Source organism: Pan troglodytes, chromosome 8 (assembly GCF_028858775.2).
Source record: "Pan troglodytes isolate AG18354 chromosome 8, NHGRI_mPanTro3-v2.0_pri, whole genome shotgun sequence".
Taxonomy (NCBI): domain Eukaryota; kingdom Metazoa; phylum Chordata; class Mammalia; order Primates; family Hominidae; genus Pan; species Pan troglodytes.
The window spans coordinates 36,881,135-36,900,277 of NC_072406.2; the positions used below are offsets into that span (position 1 = coordinate 36,881,135).

The following is a 19,143-nucleotide window of genomic DNA, read 5'->3' on the forward strand; positions in this document are numbered from 1 at the left end:
CTTTTTAAAGAAGCAGATCTCATGTGAACTCAGAGCAAGAACTCACTCATTACTGCAAGGAGGGCACCAAGCCATTTATGAGGGATGAGCTTCCATGACCCAAATACCTCAAATACCTCCCACAAGGCTCCAGTTTCAACACTGAAGATCACATTTTAACATGAGATTTGGAGGGGAAAAATATATAAACCATATCAGAAGGAAAGAGGAAACTGTTCTAAGATCCCTGTTTATAGAAACGGGAGCAAGGGACCAGGACTCTGATAGAAGGCAGGTAACTAATAACAGAAAATATATTGCATTGGGAAAATATAATTTTATAGGTGCAGAATATAACCCTTGACAAGCTTGGCTGGTTGGGTTCCAGGATATCCAAGAAAAGAGTGGTTGGCCTCTATTTTAACCACTGTTTCAACTTGTTCTAAAAAGTTTTCCCCATGAAAATGCACCTCCAGTTTTATATGGTATGGTAGTGGATATAAAGCATGCTTTATGAGGCTTTATAAGGATGTAGAACTAGAAATACCATTTGACCCAGCAATCCCATTACTGGAGATATACCCAAATGATTATAAATCATTCTACTATAAAGACACATACACACGTATGTTTATTGTGGCACTATTCACAATAGCAAAGACTTGGAACCAACCCAAATGTCCAACAATGATAGACTGGATTAAGAAAATGTGGCACATATACACCATGGAATACTATGTAGCCATAAAAAAGGATGAGTTCATGTCCTCTGCAGGGACATGGATGAAGCTGGAAACCATCATTCTAAGCAAACTATCACAAGGACAGAAAATCAAACACTGCATGTCCTCACTCATAGGTGGGAGTTAAACAATGAGAACACATGGACAGAGGGAGGGGAACATCACACACTAGGGCTTGTTGGGGGGTGGGGGGCTGGGTGAGGGATAGCACTGGGAGAAATACCTAATGTAAATGATGAGTTGATAGGTGCAGCAAACCAACATGGCATATGTATACCTATGTAACAAACCTGCATGTTGTGCACATGTACCCTAGAACTTTAAGTATAATTTTAAAAAAAAAGAAAATTTGAGACATATACACCGTGGAATGCTATGCAGCCATAAAAAGAGCAAAATCAAGTTCTTTGCAGCAACATGGATGCAGCTGGATGCCATTATCCTGAGTGAATTAACAGAGAAACAGAAATGCAAATGCTGCAGGTTCTCACCTGTAAGTGGGAGCGCAACACTGGGTACCCATAGACATAAAGATGGGAACAGTAGACACTGAGGACTCCATAAGGAGGGTGGAAGGGATGGGAAAAGGGCTGAAAAAACTTCCTGTTGGGTACTATGTTCACTCTATGGGTGATGGGATCATTTATGCCCCACACCTCAGCATCAAGTAATATACCCATGTAACAAAGCGGCACATGTACCCACTGAATTGAAAATAAAAAATGGAAAACAAACAAAAAAAGAAAATGCACCTCCAGTTTTATATGGTACAGTAGTGGATATAAAGCATGATTTATGATTATGCTTCAGAGTCAATTTTACTGGGATGGCACTCTTCCACAAACATGGGCCATACACACATCTTCTACAATTCTAGCCCAGTGTCCATGTTGCATGCCTTTCTTTCTCATAAATTCTTCTTTCTTGAAAAGCCATCTTGCAGCAGTTGAATTGGAATCTATAATTCAGTGCTTTTTTTTTCTTGACTTTGAAAGTTTTACATTTCTTCCAATAGAAAATAAATGGTGTGATTTAAAGCTGTATATGCTTAGGGCTGAGACTGTCATGAAATTCTACAACTATATTTGATGACAACAATAAAGGGTGAGTTACGAAGAGTTAGGTTTAGGGTGAGCGGTGTCATAGTGCAGCAGATAGGACATTGACTTACGCTTCCCTCAAACTGGAAGTTAGACTGACTCTGCCATTAAGTGGCTTGACACCGCCAACTTCTTTTTTAACATTTAAAAGTTCTGCATTTTAAAAACTGTTGTATTAGTGTGACAGGATCATTTCTAGGGTCCCTTTCAGCACACAGTTTCTATAATCTCAAACTCATGTGTCACTAGCTGCGTTTTCTTTGGCTAATGAATGGATTACTTGTCCAGTTGTTCTTTTTAAGTGATACTGAAGTTTCTAAGACTTTAATGAGATGTACTCACCTATCAGGCCAGGATCCCATTGGCTGTCTTCTCCCAGGCATTAGACCAAAGGACCTCAGAAGCACAGCCATATTACTACATCCTGTTTGATTGTCCATTTTATTTCATACAGTATTTCATATCTGCAGGAGAAATTTGATTTTTTATTTGTCCTAATATATTAAAGTCCATTTATTATTTTTAACATTTCTAGGACTGTTTCCTTGGGCCCTCGGTTTAATGCTGTCCACCACCCATGAGCAAAACTCTTTCTATGGCAAGAAACATCGAACACCTGTAGTGGGTGAGTGAGACAACATCATAATCAGCATGTTTGTATTAACAGTGTATTCTGCCTTGGTTAATGTAGTTTTTCCTTAAGTAATTCCAGTTTCCCTAGGAGAATATTTATAGGTTTCCATGGGCCATATAAATTTTGCCTGTCAGATATGCACAACGTGTGTCTTTAAAAATCGGGAAGCCAATTCTCTTTGATAGCTTCTGAATAAATGTTCACTCTCAAAAGCTTTAACATTAGCTACCAATTGACACTTGAATATAACATAGGCTTTTAAAATCTCTCTTCTTAGTTGGCTAGCATCTGTTCTGTCATATACCAAATGAGCACAGGTACATAAAAGATTCATATTGTGATGCCAACGTTCATGACAGAGGGTTTCATGGACACAGTGAAAATGTTAATTTGCACCACATCCAGGCATTGGTTTTCCACTCTTTCTTGTCAAGCTCCCACAGAGGAACCACAGAAGCAGGATTGCCCGGGGCACACAGTTCAGCTGAACCAACAGCCAGTGCAGAGAAGTTACCAGGTAACACAGATGCGTATTGTCACAGTAAAGAGGCACAAATGCCCTCTGCTTTTTTTTCTTGGCAGGGAGGCTCTAAAACAAGAAGACCGACTTATGAGACAGTTTGGCTCTGAGCAGTGCGAGACGTTGAGTTAGATCATGGCAAGAAAAAACCCAGACATGGTTTTTATTGAAATAACATGCTTCTCACATAGAGCACATTCTTTATGGAGGCATACTTATGCACCAAAATGGATTTTTAAAAAAATTTCTACTGTGAAGCCAGCGGACAGTATCAAAAAGTGGCATTCTGACAGTAGTTTGGGTTAGCTGTTCTGTCTTGCTTAAAATGATCTTATTATTTGTCTCTTGATTCATTTAAATGATTTTGTTTCCAGAGGGATTTGTTTGCTAGGATATGGAAGATTCAATCATTCATTCAGTAAATATTTACTGAGCATCTACTCTGCTCACATTCGAGGTTCTATTTCAGATGGGAAGCCCTCTTGAGCCTGTATTTTGAGAGAGAAGCAGAATAAATACACAAATAAGTGAAAGATGTAGTGTGTCAGATTGTGATAAATGCATTGGAATAAAATAAAGCCAGGCATGAGGAGAAGACATGCAGTGATGAGGAGAGGGTGCTGTTTTAAACAGCATAGTCAGACAAAGCCTTGCTGAGTGGATAATATATGGGCGATGAATTGAAGAAGTAAGGAGCAGGAGGTGCATCTGTCTAGAGAAAAGTGGTGGGGTTTGGAGTAGGACGGTCTTAGCAGAGGTGTTGAGCAGTGACAGGTTCTCAAACTATTTTGGAGGTAGAAATGACAGAATTTTCTTCCAGATTGGATTTGGGGTATGAGAGAAAAAAGATCGGGTTGACTCCGAAGTTTTTGGCTTGAGCAACTGAAGGATGGAGTTGTCATTTATTGGCATGGAGAAGACTGCAAAAACAAGTTTAGAACATGTAGAATTGGGATATGTGTTTTAGGATTGTAAAGTTTGAAGTATTTATTAGACATCCACGTGTAGAAATCAAGTGGGCAGTTGGATATGAAAGTCTGGGCAAGATCTGTGGTGAAGACATACATTTGAGGCTAACAGTTCTTAGATGGCGTTCAAAGCTGCGAGGCTGGTTGAGATCATTTAAAGTAGTGGTTCTCAACTGAGACCCACCTTCACCCTTAGAAATTCTTCTGTAATTGGTCTGTGATGGATCTCAGACTTTGGCATTTTTAAAAACCTCCCGGATGATTCTTATCTCCATTTTAACCTTGTGACTTAGGTTAAGTGCCTCTGACTTAGAGATTGAGTGTTGCTAGAGATGAGAAATACTCTTTAAGACAGAGTACAAGGCATCCTAGCATTTGAAGGTCAAGGATATGAGGAAGAGCCAGAAAAGAGAATGAGCTACTGTGACACAGGAGGAGAATAAGCAGAGTGAGGGATTCTGAAAGCCAAGTGTAGCATATTAAGGAAGAAGGGGTGATTAAATATATCAAACATTGCAGACACACCAAACCAATGAAGACTGAGAATCGTCCATTGGATTTACAAGTTGGGCCTTTGGTGGCCTTGACAAAAGCTGTATCAGTAGTCCAACAGGGTGATGTCTTGGCTGGAGTGGATTCAAGAGAGAATGGGAGAAGACAGATTGGAACTAGTCCTTCTAAGACCATTCTTTAATGAGTTTCTGTATAAAAGAGAGTAGAGAATCAGGGAGTTAGCTAAAGTAGGAGGTGGGGGAAAGAAAGTTTTATTTTTTTAAGATGGTAAAAAGAGTTGCATATTTGTGTGCTCTTGGAAATGATCCAATAATAGAGGAAAATGATAATATAGGAGAAGGAAGGAAGAATTGATGGAACAATCCCCTTAGGTGAGGAAGAAAGGGATGTGTATGCAGTGGAGGCTTTAATTTGGGTGACAGCATGGCCAGTTGCTCCACATAACAGGAAGGAAGGTTTGATTACATGGGCCACTTCCAGGTAGGCAAATGCTTCTGGTGGTGGGTGCTGGAGGACATTCTCTTCAGACTGTTTCTATTTTCTCAGGGAAATAAGAAGCCAGGGCTTTAGATGAGAGAGGGCATAGGAAGGAGAGATTAGAGGCCTGAGAAGTGAGCATGGTATGAAATACACATAAGGAAAAATGAATGAGTTTATTGCAGCACTATTCACAATAGCCAAGATTTGGAAGCAACCTATGTGTCCATCAACAGGGGAATGGATAAAGAAAATGTGGTATGTATACACAATGAAGTATAATTCAGCCATAAAAAAATGAGATGCTGTCATTTGCAACAACATGGATGGAACTGGAGGTCTTTATGTTAAGTAAAATGAGCCAGGCACAGAAAGACGAACATCACCTGTTCTCACTTATCTGTGGGAGCTAAAAATTAAAACAATTGAACCCATGGAGATAGAGTAGAAGGATGGTTACCAGAGACTGGGAAGGGTAGTTGGGAGAGGAAGGGAAGTGGGGGATGGTTAATGGGTACAAAAAATATTTAGAAAGAATAAGTAAGACCTAGTATTTGCTAGGAAATCAGGGTGACTATAGTAAAAAATAATTGTTCATTGAAAAATAACTAAGAGTATAACTGGATTGTTTGAAATGCAAAGGATAAATGCTTAAGGGGATAGCACTCTGTCCACCCTCATGTGATTATTATGCGGGGCATGTTTGTATCAAAATATCTCTTTTAATCCGTAAATTTATACTCTTACCATGTACCCCATAAAAATTAAAAATTAAAAGAAGAAAACAACAACAACAACAAAAATGAATGAGTAAATGGATGGGGAAACATAGAATTGATGGACAGTTCAAGGTCACAGGTTTAGTTTGAGACCAGCAGCTGTATGTGTGCTTTTCAGCCACATTCAACTTCTTGCCTGGTGCAGAGAACCTGGAGAGTCAGACTTAACTAGGGTGGAGTTCTCAACAGGTGAATACAAGGTAGGAAGAGCGAGCCACAGGGTTGAAGCTATATGCAATGGTGTGATTATAATCATGAACCCTGTGATGTATACTAGCCTGGGGGAAAGTGAGGATTTCGGAGGAGAGGAGCACTGGAGGTCTGGACTGGATAAAAAAAAATTGCTGAAGCCATGGTTCTAGTAGTTCACTATGGTGTGAAAAAAGTGTCTGTTTCGATGAAAGGTAAACACATTTCTTACTGACGCCAATTTTACTTTGAATCTGCTTAATTAAGTTTTTAACCATTGAAATTAGTTGTTATGCAAAAAGAGCCATAGCTTTGAACATTAATATGCATTCTTTCACTTACAATTATGAAATGAATATATTAATGAATAATCTAAAAACAATTAGTGGTTGCTAGAGTACATCTCAGTCATCTGTCTCTTGCAAGTTAATAAATTATCAATGACAGAATTAAGCTATCCTGAGCACTTTTTAAATATTTATGCTTCTTTGCAACCTCAGTAGTTTGGGGAAATGATGACAAGCAGCAAAATGTATGTCTCCGCCTATTTTGTAAATCACTTTAATTTTGCTAAATTGCTGAAAGGGATTCGCTGGAATCAAGAAACACTTTTCAAAAACCTAATTGATAAAATTGCATTATGTAAGACTAATGCCAGAGCTATGAGATGCTTGACTTTGATAAGATTTTGTCCGTTACATTCGGAATTGCTATTGGTGAGTGGGGGATTATCTACTTTATAACCTAATCAAATGGTCTGACCCACTGAATGAAGAGGGCAGCTTTGATATGTTGCTCCATGCCTACCTCCTGATTGGATGAGGAGTAGCAGCTTCTTGTAGCATTAGAACCTGGCATGGTGGGTCCATGTGCAGCTGCCCCATCCCCCATACACCCTTAAGACCAGGTCACTTCCCATCAACTCCATCTTGCCTGGTCCTGGCTTATGTTCTGATGTCTGATGCCAGAGCCCACCTAGCCATCAAAATCATATCACAGGTGTGAGGACATCATGAACTTGTGCTGCTTATCTCTTTCATTATGGTAAAAATATGGTTCACAATTCCGTAAAATAGAGTGTCTCTTTCTTGTCTTAAAGGAGTTATAACTTTTGATATCATCAAAGTTAAAGTTTTGAATACATTCAAAAACCATAAAAACACATATAAACCCACCACAATTTTGAGGTTTTATTTCTGTAAAATAATCTATACCAAATACACTATCACATTCATATTCTCATATATACCTCATTGCACAGATGTGGGTGGCAATGTCACAAACCTGAGTCACTGTACAGCAGACATTGCCATTGTGTGAAGACACCCTCAGTATCAAAGTATGGCAGTTTAGGTGATCAATGTTAATCAATAGTTGCATGAAAACAAGACATATCACTACCTAGAAGGGACTGCATAGACACTTTCTAAAGCAGATCCCATCAACAAGAGAGAGGAAAGAATTGAAGGGGAACTTGACAGAGAGGCTAATATGTGTACAGAATGGTGGTTGGGAAACACGGTTTTACACTCCCTCATGTTTGAATTATGTTTGTTTTATGTTGTTTGAAATAGCACCTGGGAATAATCTGTATCCCTTATATTGATTTATTTGTATCTATTGATTGCTGGATTGATTTACAATTAGGAAACAAATCACCACAATACTTAAAAAGAAAGAAAACCTGAACTTCAATCTGTATTCATCACTCAAGATAGCAAATGGTCCATCTTCTGGGAGTTACTCTCAGCAATGTTTCTCATGCTAAATATTAAGTACAGGAATGTCTCCTGCTTTACCTAGGGTTCAAGTGTGTTTATAAACCCTGCTCTTTGTGAGGTGTCATGGAGATTGAAAAATATTTATGTGATTCCTCATGAAAATGGGTTAAAAAATGGAAAATGTGGTTAATGCTACAATTAAATTAATTAGAAAATAGTTCACAAAAACTTGGGGACAGATGAGGGGACAGAGCAACTATTCATTCTGGTGGGAGAGTTTACATCTTTAGGATGGATTTCACTAGAGGGATAAATTATATCTCTCTTTTACCTAGAATGATTTGCATTACAGTGATAGCTATTTTAGCTTCATGCACCATTTGTTAAAAACAATACAAAGGATCAAAGGTAGGGATAGATATATTCCTTAAGTTGTTATGGTCATTTCAAGAGTCAGCCAAATAATACCGTGCTTTACTGAAATTGCATCTTTGAACCGAGTGAAATTGTGATAATACACTGGTCTGAAATTTAAGAATTGTGTTCTAGATCGAATGTCCTAACTCACTCTTTACCTTGGGAAAATAACATAAAGGAAAGGCAGGAGACTAGAGAATCTCTCAGATTCTAGCTTTCAACATTTAAATGTGTAGAATAAAAGGTGGGATGCAAGTGAGCTATTTTTTGCCTCTTGCTTAAAAAAAGGAAATGTAAAAAAATCTTCACACCTCAGAGTTGGTTGCTGTGGACAAAAGAAAATGTCAGTACACGTTTTTTCAAAACAGACTTTATATTTTAGAGCAGCTTTAGGTTCATAGCAAAACTGAGTAGAGGGTACAGAGCCTTCACATACACCCCTGTCCTGACACATGCATAGCGTCTCCCATTAGCAACGTTCTCCACCAAATCGACACCTTGATTAAAATCAATGAACCTACATTGACACATCATTCTCACCCAGAGTTTATCTTAGGCTTCACCCTTCGTTGTTTCACATTCTGTCGATTGGAATAAATGTATAATGACATGTAGCCACTATTACAGCATCATACAGAATAGCCTCGCTACCCTAAAAATCCTTTGTGCACCATCTGTTCCTCCATCTCTCCCCCCAACTCTTGACAACAACTGATCTTCTTACTGTCTCCATAGTTCTGCCTTTCCCAGAATGTCATGTAGTTGGAATCGCATTGTATGTCTCTGACTGGCTTCTTTCACTTAGTAATGCACATTTAAATTTCCTCCGCATATTTTCATGACATGATAACTCATTTATCTTGAGTAATATCCTATTGTCTGGATGTAACATAGTTGATCTATTCACCTACTGAAAGACATCTTAGTTGTTTCCAAGTTTTGGCAATTATAAATAAAGCTATTATACATGTTTGTGTACAGATTTTTGTGTGGCCATTAAGTTTTCAACTCCTTTGGGTAAATGCCAAGGAATGTAATTGCTGGATTGTATAGCAAGAGTATGTTTAGTGCTGTAAGAAACTACCCAACTTTCTTCCAATGTGGCTTCTCCATTTTGCATTCTCCCCAACAATGAATGAGAGTTCCTATTGCTCCACATCCCCACCAGCATTTGGTGTTGTCCGTGATTTGGATTTTGGCCATTCTAATACGAATATGGTAACATCCCATTGTTGCTTTAATTTGCATTTCCCTGATGACAAATGATGTAGGTGGCAACTTTTCTTACCCATTCTTGATTACGCTAAAGCTTGAAAGTATGTTGCGGATGTCCAGAGAAATCTAACCACTGAAAATACAAGGGAAGTATACTGTCAGTCTAACGATTGCTGACATGTCCCTTCTTAGAGCAGCAATCGGGCAAGCCACAGCCTTATTTCATGTCATCTTCATCTCTTCAGCTAATTTAGCCTGTAATGCACTATCAGTTTGATATTCTCAGGAGTGAAATTATTTTCCAAGGTAGGGAGGCCTCTTTCTTGGCCAGACCATTATCCAGGGAAGAATGAAATTCAGGCACTATAATACATAATCTCTTGCTTTTCCAGTTGCCTCTCTAATTATCCTACCATGAGCACTGACACGTGGTAGAATTAGAGGAATTATTCCTGCAGCTTTGCCCTTCAATGCAGGCTTCAGGTTTGTCCCCAGCAACTTGCTTACTAGTTTCCTGTTCTTGGGAACAGTAGAGGGTCTGGCACCTGGTAATTCCCAGTTGTCAATAATCAGCCATCTCTGCAGTTACTCATTAACTCCAGCACTCCATCCTCAACTCACTAGAAGTTTAATTTAAACACAATTGTTCGGAGTGGGTCTGCCACCTTTCCTCTTCTCCCATTTCTCCAGTCTTGCCACACTCTTCTCCCCTGATAGTTTAAATCGCTATTTTGGGAGGGAACTATTTCTGTTTCCAGAAGCCAAAGAACAGAATAAACAGAATGTTTTTTGTGTTTTGTAGTTCACAGTGTACTATTAAAAATTCAGCTTGTAAATAAAAATTGTATTTATTTAAGATGAACACTGTGATGTTTTGATATATACATAGTGAAATGACTATCACACTAAATCTAGTTAACACACTCATCTCCTTATATAGTTACTGTGTGTGTGTGGTGAGAACACTTAAGATCTACTCTCTTAGCAGATTTAAACTCTACGGTACAATATTATTAAGTATAGTCCTCATGCTGTACATTAGAACTCTTGAGCTTATGTATCCTACAGGACTGAAACTTTGTACTCTTTGACCAACATTTCCCCATTAAAGCCCTGAAGTTGGAATCTCTAAATGGGGAAACTGATAGAGAGTAGATTTGAAGATGAAGGACTTCGCCTGGGAGAGTCTTGGAAGAAATCCACATAGGGAGCAAGTTATAATGACAAATGCTCTTCTCTCTTTATAGACTTGATCTCCTTAAGTCCATGGATGAACTCCGTAAGTCCAGCAAAAGTCTCTCATTCATCTTTAGGTCTTTAGCATGTAGCCCTGTGCTCAGCATTTAGGAGATGCTTGATAAATATTTGTGGAACTGATCAGAACAGAGCCACACACAGTTGAGCCAGGGACACATGGCAGTCAACTGGCAACTGAGTTCAGTCGATGACAGAGCAATGGGAAAAGGATGGAAATAAACTTCTCACCCCTGCTTATATTCACAAAGATCTTTGTGCTGCATTTTTGTTTGAAGCTGTGTGCCTAGATAACCCATGAACACAGTCAATTCCAAATTGAGCTGTCTTTCAAATCATTGAAACAGGAACAATTGTTGTAACCATGTTTAGTGGGTTATTTGTGGTGCCAAAGATGCCCAAGTGAAAGAGTTGCTTCCCATCATCACTTCACAGTCATGAAGTGGTGCTGGCTTTTTGAAACGTACTTACACGTATTTCCTGTTCAGCTCTGGGTGTGATTGTGTGGGTGATGCCTTCAGTGCCGAGGGTGGCTGTAGGGTCTGCAGCTGTTAGTAGACGAATCATTATTCTGATGCTGGCTCCTCTCCTTCACAAATAATTTTAGGAAAAAAGCTGACCCTGTAGTGACCTTTTCTGATTTCCAACAGCCAAGTGTTCCTCTTATTGCTAACTGTGTGGATGTTAACATGGGCATCTTCACATTTGGATCAGAAAACAATATTATTCTGAAACACTTTCCTTTGAATGTCTGGTGTCTCATGTTCATTCAAAAGGATTGTCTCCAGTGTCCACGTATGGCTGACTCTACTAGTCAGTTGCTTTTTAGTCAAAACACTTTCTGAAAGACAAAAGTTCTGTGTTAAGCATGCTTAGGAAAAGTGATTGCAGAAATAGCCATGTCAGTCAGAGGCCAGAATGCTCTTTCAGATTAGGGTATCAGACAGAGGAACCTACTGGGCTTTGGTCAACGTGTTTCATTTTTAACAGGCTCGCTAGGGCGCAGCAGAGAGAGAAATCGTATTCACCCACTGAAAACCCAGCAACTGACTTAATGACAGTTGAACAGGAGAAACACAAACTTCAGGTTGAGGTTGATTTTCGCATGTGTGCATTCTCTTAAAAGACATTTTCTGTTATTAGCATAGCCTCTTTTAGACTGGGTGGTTATGGCTTTTTTATATTTTAAAAGTATTTATTTTCCTTATAAATGTCATTTGATAACAAATTAGTAGTCATTAAGGTAGTAGGAGAAACAGACCTTGTTGACTTTTTTTTTTTTTTAACTTTTGAAGGAATTTACAGATAAAATGTTAGTTACATTGAATTTTGGAATCAAATTCTCCAACTGCTGTAACCAGTAGAGAATACATTTTCCTGTACCTTATTCTGTAAGCCTGTCAAATAATGTAATTTTGAAGGGATTTGAGGCCCCTCTTAATTCAATCTTTACCATTAAAATATTTCTGGCTCTACTTAATAGGGAAACAGAATAAGAGTCAGGAATCCTAGATTTTAGACTTGGCATTACCATCTTCTGGCTTTCTTATCTTTGGAACATCATTTAGTTCCTCTGAAACTCAGTTTCCCAAATTATAAGAAGTAAAAGGATGATAGCAGCTAACAATATTGATGATCACATCCAATAATGTGTGCCAGAGTCCTTTTTTTTTAAATTTAAAGCATTATATAAGTGTTTTGTGTTTAAGAAAAGATATGGATGCAAAAAAATAGATTGTGTCAATGCTGGGACACAGTGGGTTGTTAGTTTTTAATCTGTAAATCACAGCCTTTGAAATGTTTCCATTGTTAATGTTCTTATAACAAAGAGTTGTAAAAGAAAGAAAAAGAAACACAGCTATAGGCGACCATTAGGCTAAGTTAGAATCTGTCTAATGTGAATGTGAGGCTTTTCACATCTCTGTCCTGAGGGCTCAATATTCACAGTAACATAAGAAAAACAAAATTATATTTGTGAACACACACTAGCCTTGAGATTTTTTTATATTGTCTATAATAAAGCTATAAAATGCTCATTTTATACCATACATTCTCGGTTTCTTTTAAATAAAAATCTAACTTGTTGGGCTTTCATGACAATCCAGATGTGATTACCCTTTGAAAGAACCTGAAATTTTATTTTTAGTTTTTACTTGTTTACTTATTTATTTTTAAGACAGGGTCTCACTCTGTCCCCCAAGATGGATTGCGGTGGCACAATCTCAGCTCACTGCAACCTCCACCCCCAGAGAACCTGAAATTTTAAAACAACTGGAAAGTTTTACCAATGACTGAGAATTTATTTCCTTTTGAAAAACCCAAAATAAATATTATCCAGCTACTGGCCAGTGCTTATGATATATCTCTTATGAAACAGTTATCTTTGTGATTTTGTGTAAATCTCATAAATTTTGATACATTACTTAGGATTTCTTTCATTGGCAAGATGGTTCTCTGTAAATAGAGAACAATGGACAACCTCTGGAAAATTTTTAGCAGGTTTTACATTTGCAAAACGGAATACAGTCAAGTTTGCAATTGTTTTTGTGCAGCTTTCCAAACATTTCCACTTGTCTTAACAAAGGACGTCCAGGCCATGTGCAGAGAAGAGCTTACTAAACTACCTCTGTGACTCATTTTACCAGGCTCACACCTGTCTGACATTCAACCTTGGGACTAGATTTAAGAACTTGAGCATAACACCAATTTGACCTCATTCAGTAACAATCAAAAAGGATATCAAGACTGAAATCAGGATAGACATTGGTTCAAATTGCTTTTTCCTTCTCTCCGTTTAATCAACCTCACTCTACTTTTGTCTCTTTCTAGGGAGAAGTGAGTGAGATAGACTACTCCTGAATAGATATACACATCTATAATGCATCTGAAATCAACTATCTGGATTTTGAAATTTAGGGTCAATATTTTGTGTGTTGTTTCACATTTAACATCCTATCAACCTTTTTCTTAGGATTTGGTTATAGAAAACCCAGGTAATGTGCAAAGGGACAGATGAGATTGAGGAGAATGCTTAGTATTTTTTAGAGTAGAATAAATGGTTTTAAGTGACTTTTGTGTAAAAGTAGGTTTTGCACTTTTGGCACCAAGGCAATTCTGCTAATTGTAAATTAGTCTGTTCTTAGAAAAATTTTAATGAACTTTTTTATGTATAATTTGCATAAAGTAAATGTACCCATTTAAAATGTAAAATTCCAACACCCAAATCAAGACATAGAACATTTCCTTCATCCAGAAAGTCCTCTCTTGCAAACTGTCAGCTAATTGCTACCTCTTCCCACCCCTAGCAACCAACCGATCTGACATTTAGCACTAGTGATTAGTTTTCCCTGTTTTAGAGCATTATACAATTGGAATCATTCAAGACATATTGGTGTGTCTGTCTTCCTTTGCTCTGCATTATGTTTTTGAGAGCCATCCATTTGTGACAAGTATCAATCATCTGTTCCTTTTCATTGCTAAATAGTATTCAATTTTAAGAATATAGCATAGTTTTATGAACATCTGGGTAGTTTGCAGTTTGAAGCTATTGTAATTAAAGCTCCTCTGCATTTTCAGCATACATTTTGGTGTTCATAGATGTTTTCATTGCTCTTAGATGAATACTTTTGGCTCATAGCGTGTATAACTTTACCAAAAAATTGCCAAATTGTTTTCTAACGTGATGGGACCATTTCACGCTCCTACCTGAAATGTATGAGAGTTTCAGTTGCTCTTCATCCGTGGTTGGGATTGTCATTTATTTTTGTTATGGGCATTTTAATGCATATTGGCACCTCATTGTGGTTTTAACTTGGATTTCCTGATCAGTCATGATGCTGAGCACCTTTGATAGGCCATTATCCATTTACATAACTTCTTGTGTCTAATATCCGTTCTCATCTTTTCCCCATTTATCAGATTGTCTTTATATTACAGATTTGTAAGAGTTCTTTAACCATTCTAGATGTGAGCTCTTTGTCAGTTATGTGTTTTGCAAATATCTTATCCCTGCTTGCTTAGAGAAATATTTGTATCCTTAAATGATTCAATTCAGAAAAGACTAATGGTTTGCATTGTATTTTCCCAAAGTAGTATTTGAAGAGCAAGAAAATCCTTTTAATTTCATTGAAGTCTATTTTATCAAGTTTTCTTTTATGGCTAGTGTTTTCATTTTGTATTGTTTTTTCTCCTAGGAATCAATGACCTACCATAGAGTTGAAAGGATTTTTCCATCCTTGTTTTGTTCAGAAATACAATTAATTTTTGTGCATTGATTTTTTTGCATTATTCAACATTGCTAAATTCTATTCATTTTTATTAATTTTAGTATATTTCTTAGGATTTTCTTAACAGATAATCTTGTTCTCTGTAAACAGAAGACAATGTCATATCTTTAGCAGGTTGTAGGTTAACCCTGGCCTCAGAAAATTAGTGTAGGAGCATTTTATCCTCGAATTCCTCTAAGATTTTATATAAGATTGATATTAATTTTTTCTTAAGCATTTGATAGAATTCACCAGTGGAATCATCTGGAAAACTTTAGTTTTCTTAGTGGGAAGATTTTTGACTATAGGTTCAAATTCTTTTCTATTTCCGTAATTAGTCTTAGTAGGAGATCATTGTTTTTAACAATCTTTTTAAAAAATAAATTTCTTATTTGTTAATTCTCTATTTTCATTTATCTCTGATCTTTGTTATTTTCTTATTTCTGTTCACTTTGGGATTAGTTCAATCTTCCTTTTCTAAATTCTTAAAATAGACACTTGATAACAGATTTTTAATCTTTCTCTTTCTTTAATTTTGTCATTTAAAGTTATAAATATTCTTCTGAGCAATGCTTTATCTGCCTTTTGCATATTTTGATATGTAATAAAATAATTACATATCAAAATAGATATGTAAAATTATTTATTTTGAAAGGCTTTCTCATTCATCTTTGATTCCTTTTTTAATCCATGAATTATTTAAAAGTGTATTGGTAAATTTTGAAACATTTGGGATTTTTAAAGATATCTTAGTGTTATCGATTTCTAATTTAACTTTACTATGATAAGCTCACATACTCTGTCAGTTTTCAAGCTTTTGAAATTTTTTGAATGCATTATACACTTTGGCATACAGCCTATATTGATGAGCAGTTGATGTGCCATTGAAACAAATATGTATTATGAGGTTATTGAATAAAGTAGTCTGTAAATGTCAATTAGGTTAAGTTGGTGAATAGTCTTTTTCAGATCTTCTGTATCCTTACTGATTTTTGGCCTACTTGATCTGCTAACTACTAACAGAGCAATAATAAAAAACTCCAAATTTGATATCTGTTTTTTATTTAATTTTGTCGGTTTTAGCTTATAAATTTTGGAGTTTTGTTATTAGTGCATATGCATTTAGAATTGCTATGTCTTTCTGATAAATTTCCTTTTTACCATTATACAATGTCTTTCTTTAACTCAACTAATATCTTTTGCCTTGAAGACCATTTTGGTATTTTAATAGCCTCATCATCTTTCTTATCCGGACTTTTCACATGAAAAGCTTCCCAACACTTTTACTTTCAGTACATTTGCAGATTAAATTAAAATGTATCTTTCTAGTTTATACAGTACATTACATAACTGGATCTTACTTTTAAATGCAGTTTGATAATCTCTGCCTTTTAAGTGTTCAATCTGTTTACACTTAATGTACCAATTGATGTTATTGTGTTTAAGATATATCTTGCTATTTTTTTCCCTTTATTCTTTTAATGTTTCTTTACTGTCTTCTTATTTTCTTTGTTGAGAGACAGGATCTCACCTGGTTGCCCAGGCTGGAATTCAGTGGTATAAGATCAACCCTGAGCAGTGCACTTGTGGACCACACATGTTTAAACTTTTGAACCCATTTTCCCCACACTCTGGCAGCTCTCTTGCCTTCAGGACCCAGCCATTCAGGTTTCAGTAGCTTCAGCAACCTCATACCCTGATCTTTGCCTCCTCAGATCAGCAGAACTGCTGTGTTTTGCTTGTGCTGCAGTTGGGAAATTGTCCCCAGGCAGAATTCTAAGGTAATCATGGGCCTCGCCTCATGAGTCTCCCTACTCTCAATTACAGTGTTGTACTTTTTGTTGTCCACTGCTTAGAAATTATTGATTTTTTTCTCCCTAACCCCCTAGTGTTAATTTTCTCTGATTCATTACGTTTTTAGTGTTCTGGTTTCAGAACTATTTATTTTTGTACTTCTTAGTTTAAAAATTTATTTCTCTCTGAATTTCTGTTTGGTTTTAGAAATGAAAAACCACAGAAATAGCCAACGTGAAATATATGCTTCTGTACTTCATGAAGATAAATAATTTGTGGTGTTTATAAGTCCACTGGGTACATTAAGTATCAACTACTCATATTTTTTCAACTTATAAATCTCTGAAGGTTATTAGTATAAAGTGTTTTCAAAGTTTTATCTAAGTACATGTCAGTTTTTCTCTAAAATTTATAACTAATACTCATGTACATATATATTTACAGATATATATAAATGGTGATAAAAATAAAAATAACACACACTATATATTTCATATGTTACAATAGGTATTTTTATGCCTTTCTTATTGAATGTTTGGAAAGTAAATGTCTTACATTTCAACAAACCATTAATCAAAATTAAAAGAAGGGAAAATCATTATTAAATGTTTTAATATCTGTTCAATTTGAAAATTCCCTTTTAAATATTATATGTCAGATAATAATATGTAAAGAGATTCCTTTTATGAGAATATAGGTAACATTTTAAACAAATACCTTTTGTGAGATTTTCCTTTCATCTGGTTTCTTTAAACTTAGGGAAATAAAATTATCAGTACAGTAAACTGGAAGGCTGTTTCTTTTCCCTGATGGCATTCTCTGGAAGCCTTGTTGAGATTTGTGGTACATTTAGTTTGGCCAGTGAGTCATCTCTCATAATATGTTCAATGTCTGCTTGCCTCAGGACTAGGAGTCTGCTGGCAAACTCTGGCCTCTTAAGTCATAGAAATCAGCCTTTGAATTAAAAGTTATTAATGGCATGCATTAAGTATCAGCTGTCATTTCCTCCAGGGAGGAGAAATCTCATGGAAAATTTGCACAGTGTAGCTCATTTATTATGTTAAATGTCTTTTAATAATGATAGCTTATTTTTTAATTTTATTCAAGATTCACAAATTTGAGAGGGTAATTTGTTCTACACTATAAACAAAAGGAAAGATACTTCAGTTAAGAATTTTGATAGAACTGGAACAAAAATAAACCCGCAGCTTAAAATAAGTAATGCCATCATCAACAAACCACGACCTGGTTGTAAAGGAAATGGGGTCCCCATTCTTCCTGGCTGCCTTACAGTGCGGAAAACAACATGGCATTGACGTCTCTTTGAAAAGCAGAAGATTCTCTTCTTTGGTTGTGTCTCTGCCCGGCTTTGGTATCAGGATGATGCTGGCCTCATAAAATGAGTTAGGGAGGATTCTCTCTTTTTCTATTGATTGGAATAGTTTCAGAAGGAATGGTACCAGTTCCTCCTTGTACCTCTGGTAGAATTCGGCTGTGAATCCATCTGGTCCTGGACTCTTTTTGGTTGGTAAGCTATTGATTATTGCCACAATTTCAGAGCCTGTTATTGGTCTATTCAGAGATTCAACTTCTTCCTGGTTTAGTCTTGGGAGGGTGTATGTGTCGAGGAATTTATCCATTTCTTCCAGATTTTGTAGTTTATTTGCATAGAGGTGTTTGTAGTATTCTCTGCTGGTAGTTTGTATTTCTGTGGGATCGATGGTGATATCCCCTTTATCATATTTATTGCATCTATCTGATTCTTCTCTCTTTTCTTCTTTATTAGTCGTGCTAGTGGTCTATCAATTTTGTTGATGCTTTCAAAAACCCAGCTCCTGGATTCTTTAATTTTTTGAAGGGTTTTTTGTGTCTCTATTTCCTTCAGTTCTGCTCTGATTTTAGTTATTTCTTGCCTTCTGCTAGCTTTTGGATGTGTTTGCTCTTGCTTTTCTAGTTCTTTTAATTGTGATGTTAGGGTGTCAATTTTGGATCTTCCCTGCTTTCTCTTGTGGGCATTTAGTGCTATAAATTTCCCTCTACACACTGCTTTGAAAAGACAGGCAGAGACGCAACCAAAAAAGAGAATTTTAGACCAATATCCTTGATGAACATTGATGCAAAAATCCTCAGTAAAATACTGGCAAACCAAATCCAGCAGCACATCAAAAAGCTTATCCACCATGATCAAGTGGGCTTCATCCCTGGGATGCAAGGCTGGTTCAATATACGCAAATCAATAAATGTAATCCAGCATATAAGCAGAACCAAAGACAAAAACCACATGATTATCTCAATAGATGCAGAAAAGGCCTTTGACAAAATTCAACAACCCTTCATGCTAAAAACTCTCAATAAATTAGGTATTGATGGGACGTATCTCAAAATAATAAGAGCTATCTATGACAAACCCACAGCCAATATCATACTGAATGGGCAAAAGCTGGAAGCATTCCCTTTGAAAACTGGCACAAGACAGGGATGCCCTCTCTCACCACTCCTAGTCAACATAGTGTTGGAAGTTCTGGCCAGGGCAATTAGGCAGGAGAAGGAAATAAAGGGTATTCGATTAGGAAAA

General features: G+C 36.7%; 1 protein-coding gene across 5 annotated transcripts in view; it reads left to right on the forward strand.

Annotated features, from left to right (window-relative positions):
* KIAA1217 overlaps positions 1-19,143 on the forward strand; it is an 854,498-nt gene that overhangs the window by 179,880 nt on the left and 655,475 nt on the right. For 4 of the 5 annotated variants that reach the window (XM_063781488.1, XM_063781487.1, XM_063781491.1 and 1 more), the window contains exon 2: positions 2,358-2,447. The exons of the other annotated variant lie outside the window; for it this stretch is intronic. The gene's annotated coding sequence lies outside the window, so the exon portion shown is untranslated. The remainder of the gene's footprint in view (positions 1-2,357; positions 2,448-19,143) is intronic. 5 annotated transcript variants of the gene reach the window in all.